This window comes from Setaria italica, chromosome VI (assembly GCF_000263155.2).
Source record: "Setaria italica strain Yugu1 chromosome VI, Setaria_italica_v2.0, whole genome shotgun sequence".
NCBI lineage: Eukaryota > Viridiplantae > Streptophyta > Magnoliopsida > Poales > Poaceae > Setaria > Setaria italica.
This window is the reverse complement of record NC_028455.1, coordinates 15,810,217-15,821,026: the sequence shown is the minus strand read 5'-3', so window position 1 is coordinate 15,821,026 and position 10,810 is coordinate 15,810,217. Positions and strand designations below refer to the sequence as shown.

General features: G+C 45.9%; 1 pseudogene; it reads left to right on the top strand.

Annotated features, from left to right (window-relative positions):
• Positions 1-9,582: 9,582 nt before the first annotated feature.
• Positions 9,583-10,541, top strand: LOC111257695 (annotated as a pseudogene).
• The last annotated feature ends 269 nt before the right edge of the window (positions 10,542-10,810 follow it).

The window sequence follows — 10,810 nt, the reverse complement described above, 5'->3', positions numbered from 1 at the left end:
AACTGCGCCATTACTTCCAAGAACACAGCATCACAGTCATCTCTGACAACCCGCTCAGCGAAATTCTCCACAACAGAGACGCCACAGGTAGAATCTCCAAATGGGCAGTTGAACTCAGAGCTCTAACCCTAGACTTTAAAACAAGGATAGCCATCAAATCCCAGGCTTTGGTCGACTTCATGGCCGAATGGATTGGAAACCAAGTACCAACGCCAGTTGAGCGGCCAGAGCACTGGGTAATGTATTTTGACGGATCCCTCAAACTCGAAGGAGCCGGTGCAGGCGTACTTCTCATCTCCCCAAAGGGAGACCAACTCAAGTACGTACTGCAAATCTTCTGGGAAGCCTCCAACAACGAAGCCGAGTACGAAGCACTGCTACACGGCCTTTGCCTCGCAATTTCCCTCGGCATCAAACGACTACTGGTATATGGCGACTCTCTAGTCGTCATAAACCAAATCGATGATGAGTGGGACCAAAACAAGGACAACATGGACGCTTACTGCAAAGAAGTTCGCAAACTGGAAAACAAGTTCTTAGGCTTGGAATTTCACCATATCATCCGCGACAACAACGTAGCCGTCGATGTACTATCAAAAATGGGCTCAACGTATAGCCCTCCATACTTTACGCCAATGGCACCACCACCATTAATGGTCGTAGTAGCACGCCTGGCTCTCCCCCTTCGGTCCCATCCGCTGGCCCTAGAGCCTCGCTCGCCTATAAGTGCGTCGCCGACCCCGCCGCACTCCCCTTCCCCGCTCCAGCTCACCCTCGCCACACCCGTCGCCGCCCGTGCTCTGCTTTGCGCCCGTCGTCGAGTTACCTCTCCGTGGAGCCCCTGTTGGAGGTATGCCCTAGAGGCAATCATAGAGATGATGATATTCCATTTGTATCCATGATTTGTATATTGTGTTCATTGAATATCCATTAAAGGCTACTTGAATTGATTAGCAATTATGTGAATTGTATGTGAAACTCTTTACTTGTATGGTTATTCTAAAGTTGTCCCTAGTCGGAGTTCATGTGAGGACACACATGAATATTAGACTAGCACATGTATTAGTTGATGACTATGTTTCACAAGTCATGGACATGGAGATGTTGAACTAATAATGTGGACACATGTGGAGACATGTGTTAGGACTGACCCAACACGAGAAGTAGTTCTCTCTTTAAACAACATATACGCTTTGTCCTTAGACCTGAGATTGTCGCATGTATTCTAGATGTGGATCGACCTACTTAGGGGCTATCAAACGCTACGCCGTAACAGGGTAGTCATAAAGGTAGCTTTCGGGTTTGTCAAGAAGCATGCTATGAGACATGGTCAATCAAGAAGGGATTTGCCCCTCTCTGATTGAGAGTGATATCTCTGGGCTCCTCGAGTGATCGGATCCGAATATGCATGGCCATGCTACGTACGGTTAAGAGTTAACCTACAAAGGGATTCCGAATCACAGGATCGAGAAAGAGCGGTCGGCTTGAAGCTAGACCAAATATCGTGAGGCAAAGGGAATAGCATGTATATTATGTTGTGATGGTTCGTCTGATATGATCTTCGTGTGCGTATAGGAGTTGGCACGTCTTGCTAGAGGCCGCTACCGACTATTGGGCCGAGTAGGAGTACTCGGGCCATGTCTATACGTATCCGAACCCAAAGGGTCGCACACTTAAGGGGCTGGAAGCCCAATTCGGATTTGATCCGAGTTGGATTAGGTTTAGGAGTACTAATGGGCCTCGGATCCAGAGGCCCATCAGGAACCCCTATAAATAGAGGGGTGGGGGCGCCCTAGGGTTCCACACCTTTTGGCTGAACAGACTTGCCGCGCCTCCCACGCCCTCACCTGTTGCAACTCGCGGATCTAGCAGTCCGGCTTGCGACGCTTCCTCCCTGCACGTGTGGATACCTTGGAGGTGTTGCGCCTGCAGCACTTGGACGAGCCATCGACGAGCCGCCGACGAGCCACGACGAGCCGACGACGAGCCGCGGCACCGGAGGCGATCTTGCTGTGCACGTGGACGAGCTGCTGAGGAGCTGCTGGACGTGATCGACTACGTACGACTACGTTGATCGACTACGTACGACTACGTGATCGTCTTCACTGCACCGACGCATATCTACATCTTCCGCACCAGTAGTGCGTCGAGTGGTAATCCCGTGATCCTTATACGGCAGCTCTTCCTGGTTATACGCGGTAGAAAATTTTGTTTTGCGCTAGCGTAGCCTACCTCGTATCCCAACAGCCCCCACCTCCGCAGCTCCCCACTTCTCGCCACCACCACCGCTAGCTCTGCCGTGCCCACGCGAAGCTTCCCGAGCCGCTTGTTAGGGTCCCTAAGCGCCGACAACACCGGCACGCCGCTGGACTTCGCCGCCGCCCGAGCTTCTCGCCCTTGCGCCGTTCCACCCCCACAGAGCCTCCTCCACGCCCGCAACTGCCGCCAATCAACTCCCGGTGACCTCCCACGCCTTCCCCACAACTTCTTGCCCGGGATTGGCCGGCGCATCGCCGGAATTTGGCCGGACCGCCGCCGTATGTGCTGCCAAGGACAGACTTTTGTCTTTTTTTCTTCTTTTAGGGGCCTTAGCGCTAAAGTAAGGGATCCCTGCGCGTTTAACCCATAGACATAAGGGCTAGATTGCAAGTTTACCATGGTTTTTCTTTTGTTTTTGGCAAAAAATAATCCGAACTTTGAAAATACACCATAAATTGTACAGAAATCAAAAAAATATCAAATCAGTTTTGCTAGACTTAGTATAAAGTACAGTTTTTGATAAAAATACTTTTAGCACATGTCTCTACTAGAATTAATGTGATATTTTTTAATCCTTGTTTAAGCTATTTAAATCATAGTAAATTACAGAAAAAAGCTAAAATGATGAATCCAACTCTCAAGTGTTTGTTTCAGAGATTGGAAGCTTATAAAAATAATGTGGAATCCAACTCTCTGTTTTAGTTTTATAATTGAAATCTAAGGTTGCTTTTATCTTTTGCATAATAATTCATCCAGAGGTGAGAAAAATGTGAAACTACATTCAGTAAATCAGTGGTGAAGCCTAGTTCATCAGAAAAATTTGGAACCTTGTCTGAAGGTTCTTGGAACCCACCTACCTTTTTATAGGAAGATAAATAAGAAGTTATGGTATATAGATACCCTTAGTCAAGAATTCTGAAAAATTCACCAAAGGCTATGTTGTTTCCTTGTAACACTCTGTTAAAATTTCAGCAACAGACTCTCTAAATCACTCGAGTAAAAAATGATTAAGTACTTGTCACCTTGGGATGATGAAATAATTTTAATTATTTTTGTACTAATCCAATGCACCCTAAATTTTTACAGTAACCTAATGATGTTATGTCTAACCTACTGTTAAATTACCAAGGTCATACCTCACTGTTTGGAGACTGAAATAAAATTTGGAAGATGGACCTAATTAAATGGATGAAAGAAACCTTAAGTAAGGGTAATGGTCTTTTTCGGAAGAGGTACAAAAAAATATTCAGAAATGGGATAACTTTCTGATCTAAAGTTTAATAAAGTTAAGTTGTATATATGGATACAATCAACATCAAATCAACCTCAGATTTTATACCACAACACACCTTACCTAATGAAGATAAAGAAGGTTTAGAACCTTATTTAGGTGAATGTGGTCATAATGTAATTTACACTTCAGTACTTGTAACACCCAAAATTCCATCATAAATGCAATGTAAGCAACTTCGGTCTAGTTTGTTTTCTAAGGTTTAAATAAATTATTTTAATTAAATTATGGTCTTTAATAAACAAAAGGCACTCGAATTTAATTTTAGAGGCGACAAGTGTTTGATAAGTTTTTATCTTTCGTTTAGTTTTTCTTTGAAGTGTGGTTTGCAAAATTTCAAAAATATAAACCTTTCTCCCCTCCAATCTATTTTGCGGGCTCAATCTTCCTTCCTCTCTTCTTTTGGCCCACCCTTTTTCCCCTTCATCAGCCAGCCCGAGTTGCCCAACCGGCCTGCCCTCTCTCTCCCACTGATGCGCGGGACCCACCCATCAGTTCCTTCTCCCTCCTTTGCCAAGGTGAACAGGCGCATGCACGCACGGGCTTAGGAAGCCAGGCGCCACCAGCCCCCTCCATCTCCCGTGACTTCCGACCTCCCCGAGCCTTCCTCTTGCCGCGCCACCTCCTCTCGCCCACTCCAAGCCTCAAACCGCCGCCCCCTCCTTTCCTCTCCCCAGAAATGGCCGCACAAAGCTTCAAGGCCATTAATGGCCGGCTGGCTCTTGATCTCCCCCGGGCACCCCTTCTGCTCCTCCTCGCACCCTATAAAGCCCCCCAAACCTATTCACCAGAGCTCCCCTTTCCATTTTGCTGCTCACCTGCCTCTCTCTCGCGCCATCTTGCCGTCGCCGCCCAAGAGCCTCGCACCGTCAGTTCCTGTTCGCCGACCCGAGCCTCTGTCTTCCTCCCCTTTGCCGCTGCCAGTGAGGCTCCATCCTCTCCGCATATCTCTCTCCCTCGCTGGTCCCCTCCTCCCCACACCAAGTGCCAGCGAGCTCGCTGCCGGTGATGCGCCGCCACACCGGCCAAACACCCTGCGCAAGCTCCTACGGTAGGAAGAAGAACTGGATAAGGCTCTGTTTTACTTTCTGCCCCCTAAACTCTCTATTATTCTTTTTCCATATTCATGTGCCTAGCAATCTATAGAAAACCCCCTGCAAAACTTGTATTCTTTCTATTCAACTTGAGCCATGTAATCTTGCATATCTAACCTTGTACCTTTCTATATTCGCAAGCACTGTTCTCTAAGTCTTGTGAAAATTCCTTGCTAGCCCCTGAAGTATATAGTTAATTCTATTTTAGCTCCTGAAACTTGTTTACTCCATATCTTCATCATTTTAAATCCGATTTCAGCGTGCATGAACGTTAGTTTTAGGAGTTTGTTTTTAGTCTTTTGTCATGTTTGGTGTACTATTTTATTTATTAATCCAGTAGCATTTTATTTTTCCTCCTAGATGCACACGGGATGCTTAATGTTTGTCTCCTCCCATAGGTACATGTTATTTGGATGCAGCTATGTTGGGTATCTTACCTTAGAAGCTGATTCATCTACTTGTTTGCTACTGATTACTGAATCAATTAGAATCATGTCAAACTGCTTCTTTTTTTAACGAACCGCACAAGACAGTGCGAGTTTATATTGATAGAGCAGAAAAATATAAGATTACGGCTCGGGAAGGCCCTAGGCAGGAAAAAGAAAAAGAAAAGAAAAAACAACCTATACTCACCCGGTTGGATTGGGACATCAACATGGGTAACACTCAACTCAAATCCATCAAAGCCAATCCAACCGGTTGGATTGGGACCTCAATGCGGCTGCACAACTCCACTCGACAACGGCACCCATATCGCAGCGTCCACCAACAATCTCACTCCCATATTGTCGCCGAAACCTCCCGGCATGGCCCCGCATTGATAGGAACCCAAGAGAAAACAGACCGCACCGCACCAAGAAGGCCACCGCCAACCCTTCGTCGTAGTGCTGCTACAACACCACACTTCATCTGATAGAGTGATACCACTAGATCAGGACCCCTCACAGGCTGCCTTGTAGTCGTCACCATGATAACACAAACACGCGGGGGCCTCGCCACACCCACCGTTGGACTCCACCTCGCTCCCGTCGCCTCGAAGAAACACCGTGTGCGGGGACCTCGCCACGTCTTCCACAGTACTCAATATCACGGATCTATTCCTATTGTTGCCATCAGAATGGACGGCAATGGTGCCCTGCTTCCCCAGGTCCCCATCGAATAGCCAAACCACCACCGTTGCCCCACGCGCGCACATAGTCTTCGCCGTTGAGGCAGTAGCCGAAGAGGTCGCTTGCGCCGTCTTCTGACGATGTACCACACCAGAGTAGCCCAACAATGCTGAGCCATCCGACGTATTCCGCTGCAAGCCTAGTCATCCCACAGTGATGTTGCTGCAAGCGCCACCCGCCGCACTGACAGCTGGCAAACGCCAGCCACCGCGGTCCGCTGCAAGCAGCCAACCTAACAACAATGCGATAACCCCTGGCCGCCACCCAAGCTGCGATCACCTCCACATGAGCTCAACAACCCCATCAAGCTCGCCTTCCTGCACCATGCCACCTTGCGCTGCCACCAGCTGCGGCCTCATTTGGTCATCGTCACCAACAAGGCCACATTGCTTCTTTTTTTAGCTTGCATGTAGAAATACGTGATAATAAACTGAAAATGCAGTTGAGTTGTATTGTGGGTGCATGCCTTCAGGAATGTGTGGGATTCTTTTCAGTCTTGTTGTGTGCTTTTGGCCATCTTTTAGATGTTTGAGAGGAACTGCATCAGAAAGAATCATGTTTTATTAGTCAGTAGCAGTACTGTTGGATAGTGTAGTTCATCCACTTATTTACTTGTTGGATCTTACATTTTGAAACCATATTGCAAACAACTGCCAGCTTGGATTCCAAGGATCTGTACCTTGATTGACATCGAATTAAAATAGGCGAAATATTACTGTAAATGTTACACAAATGTTTGATTTATTTCATTTCGCCTCTTAAATCAACCTTAATCATATTACTTGTTCAATTCAATCCTAAAACATCTAGCTGAAAATTAGCATTTCAATTTCATCTTTCGTGAAGCTCCTTTAGCTTTTTCTTTTGCTCTTTTAAGTAATTTTTTGTTTAAAAAAACAATTGCAACATGGTTTTGTATTCTCGTTGTGTAGGTGCAGACACGAGCACAACACTAAGTGTGTGACCTTAGGGCGTGTTTGGTGTCCTGCACCGGCGTGAGCCAGGCTCACCGCATGCACCCTTCTTTAGTTTGGTTGCCTGGTCGACCCCGCGAGCCAGGCCCTGCGCGTGCAAAACACCCCCTGCGGCCAGGCTCCACGGATACGAGGGGAGCGGCCGTTTCCGCCGGGCCTGGCTCCCGCGGTGCGACAGTGGGCGCGCGGGAGGCGAAAAGTTTGCCGGCGGGAGCTCGCGCCATTTCGCTAGGGTTACCTCCCCCTTTCGCGCCACTCACCGCAAATATACCCCCCTTCCCGCCGCCTCCGCTCCCCATCGATCATCATTCGTCTTCTTCGCTAGATCTGAGGTGATCCCCTCTCCTCTCTTCCTCTGGTTTTCATTGATTTGGTTCATCAATCCGCGTTGTATTGATCCCTTCCCTCCTTCGTTGCTTTCTAGGTGCTCTGGATCTGAGTTCTTGCACAGGTAATCTGGTTCGCCTCCCTCTTCCACCCCTGTGTTCTTGATCTCCTAACCCTAGATGCATCTCTCACTAGTTCTTGTTCAAATCAATGCAGGGATCTCAGATCTGTGTTCCCCACTTGGTTCCAAGGTACGAATCCATGTTCTTGGTTAGGGTTATTTTTTCCTATTTATTTCTATCATTTTCCTAAGGTATGAATCCATGTTGCTTAGGGTTCTAAGGTATGAATCCATGTTGTTGGTGCCAGGTTGCAGATCTGTTGTCAGTTGTTTGTTCGTCTGCATCATTGTTTGGGTGCTTGCCATCCTCGTTTGGTATAAGCAATCCTCCCCTCCCTCTCCACCATTTTAGATGAATGCGGGTGCTATCGATGCTGATTGCGTGCGCTACAGATCTGATAATACTATTTTTTCTGAGCTTATGTCCAAGTCAATGATGTTTTCTCTTTTATTTTGAGCATATGTCCATACCAATGCTTATGCTTCTTTTAATCTGAGCACTTGTTCAATGCCAATGATGTTGTCTCATTATACCTTTAAATCTGAGCATGTGTTGAATGGCAATGATGTTTGTCACCGTTTTGCTGCTTTGTTAGTCATGGTAATTGTCTTGCTTGCTTAGATGGCTTTGGAGGACCAGCAATGCTTGCTGATTGCCCGAGCTGCTGCTCTTATCACGGCTATGTATGCATTCTTGTTCAGCAGGATAAGAATGCAACATAGTTCAAGGCCACAGATCAGTTATGGCCCTTTGAGCACCATGGATGAGGAACGCCAAAAGAACCTGGATAAAATTTACAATTGTAATGATATAGAGTGTGTTGCTATGCTTCGCATGAGAAAAGCACCTTTTTTTGCACTATGCAACTTGCTTAGGGAAAGGAATTTGCTGACAGATAGCCTTCATAGTTGTGTTGAAGAGCAACTAGCAATGTTTTTACATTTTGTTGGCCACAACCAATACTTTAGAGTTATTCACCAACATTGGAGAACGTCAATAGAAATAGTGCATAGATATTTCAAGGAGGTCTTGTATGCTACTGGGGAACTTAGGCAAGAAATGATTAGAGCTCCATCTAATGAGACACCAGTTAAGATAAGCAATAGCCCAAGATGGTACCCATATTTCAAGGTAATAAATTTTTCATGTAGTTTGTAGGTTATTGCTGCATACTTGGGTGCATATCATGTAACAAGCATGTATTGGGTTTTCATGTAGGACTGTGTTGGGGCAATAGATGGGACTCATGTATATGCTAGAGTGCCAGCCAAGATGCAAGCAGCATTTAGGGGAAGGAAGCACTACCCCACACAAAATGTTCTTGCTGCTGTTGACTTTGATCTGAAATTTACTTATGTCTTAGCTGGTTGGGAAGGGTTTGCTCATGATGCTATTGTTCTTGCTGATGCACTAGAGAGGGAGGATGGGTTAAGGGTTCCACCAGGTAATTAGCTAAATTGGGTACCTAAATAAAAATTGTAACTTCATAACAATGGACTTAATGCATTTATGTACTTGTTATAGGAAAATTCTGCTTAGTACATGCTGGATATGCTTGTCGTCCTGGATTCCTTCCTCCTTACCATGGCACTAGGTACCATCTGAAAGAGTATGGTGGTAGAAAGTACCCAACCAACCCAAGGGAGTTGTTTAATTTAAGGCATTCAAGTCTGAGAGTTTCTGTTGAAAGGGCTTTTGGTGCTTTGAAGAACCATTTTCGCATCATTGATAATAAACCATTTCATCCCTACAAGACACAAGTGAAGTTAGTACTTGCTTGCTGCATATTGCATAATTGGATACTTGGGCATGGGGTTGATGAGGTAGTTCCTGCTGAGTTCTCATGGGTGCCCAACAATAATGCAAGTCCTGGACATGGGGTCCAGATGGATGACAATGCTGTTTGGGCTCAAAGTAGGGATGAATGGCCTAATCACATGTGGTCCAATACGGGCAACTCTCACATCTAAGATGTATCTGTTTTGTATTCTATCTATGTTGAACACTGTTGTTTATTTGTGTTCTGAGGCATTGAACAATTGCAATGGTGATTTCACTTATTTCATTACACAATATAGCTAAGGTATTGGACATGTGCAATGATGTTACACCAATTTTGATACTACACTAGACCTGAGGCTTGAGACATTTGCAGTGATGATTTTATTTTCCCTGATACTTCTTTAGAACTGAGGCATGAGACATGTGCAGTGATGAATTTTTATTCCTATTTTCCTCTTGAGTGCAATGCATTTTGATGACATAGGCCAGATGACACATGCAATGATGTTTCACCAACTATGTTGTTCCTGTTTCTGAGTGGGGGTGTGGCAACTGGAAATAGGAATGGCTAAGGAGATGAATGCTGAGATCCTTGCTGCTGATGAGCTTGTGTTCCCTGGTGGGGCTGTTGGGACTGATGGGGATGATGGGCCTGTTGGGGCTGATGGGGCTATTGGGGTTGTTCCTGGTGGTGCTCAGCAGAGACCTGCTATGAGGTGGACAGATGTGATGTCTGGATTTATTCTTTGCTGCATGTGCCAGCTGATTTAATCCGGTGTTAGGACTGATAAAGGTTTCAAAGAAGTCCACCTCAACCAGGTTGCCAAGGCTCTGCATGAGTTCAGTGGCAATGAAGTCACTATCACACAGGTGTATAACCACTTGAGGAAGTGGAGGCTGAGGTGGGTTAAAATCTCAAAGCTGAGAGAGCTGAGTGGAGCTTTGTGGGATGGAGACAATTCCATGATTGTACTTGAGGAGGAGCACTACAATGGCCACATCAAGGTATGTACTAATGTTGCTATTTTCTTTCTTCAATGTTCAGCAGTTAAAGTATCTAACTTAAGTTGTTGTAATGGCAGGCACACCCCAAAGATGCTGAGTACCTGAAGAAGCCAATTCATCACTACCAGGAGATGATGGTCATCTTTGGTAATGGTCAGGCAACAGGTAAGTATGCTATGGGGTCAAATGAGGCTCTTGGTAGTCCTTCTAACTTTGCTGAGAGCCCAATGAAGCATGACCTACCTGATGAGCTTAAGAGTGGCAAGACTGAGGCAGCTTATGTTTCCAAGTCAGAACCACCTGTTGGAAGCAAGAGAAAGAGGTCCATGCTGTCAGATGAGGATGTCCTTGTGTTCACTGGCATGACTGATGCAGTGAACAATGTTGCAGATGCTATACGTTCTACCAAGGTTGAGGATTCCCACCTTGACTTGTATGGTGCACTGATGTACATGCTAGGGTTTAGTGAGGAAGCTCTAATTGTTGCATATGGTCACCTGCTTGATAATAAGGCCTAGGGATCTGCTTTTGTGAAGATGTCTGACTCACACCGTGTTCTTTGGCTGAGTACCTACTTGGCCAAAAACTACTACATGTGAGGGCCTAGGCATGGTGGTTGAGCTGGTCTGGTTGTGCAGTGATACTCTTTTGGATGATCTGGTGCAGTTGTGGCTTCTTTTGTGCATACCTGTTGGCTGATCTAGTGGTCTTTTGTGCAGCTGACATGACCCTGCATTCTTTTGGACAGTTGACTTGATCCTATCTCCTAACTATATGGCTAACTGTA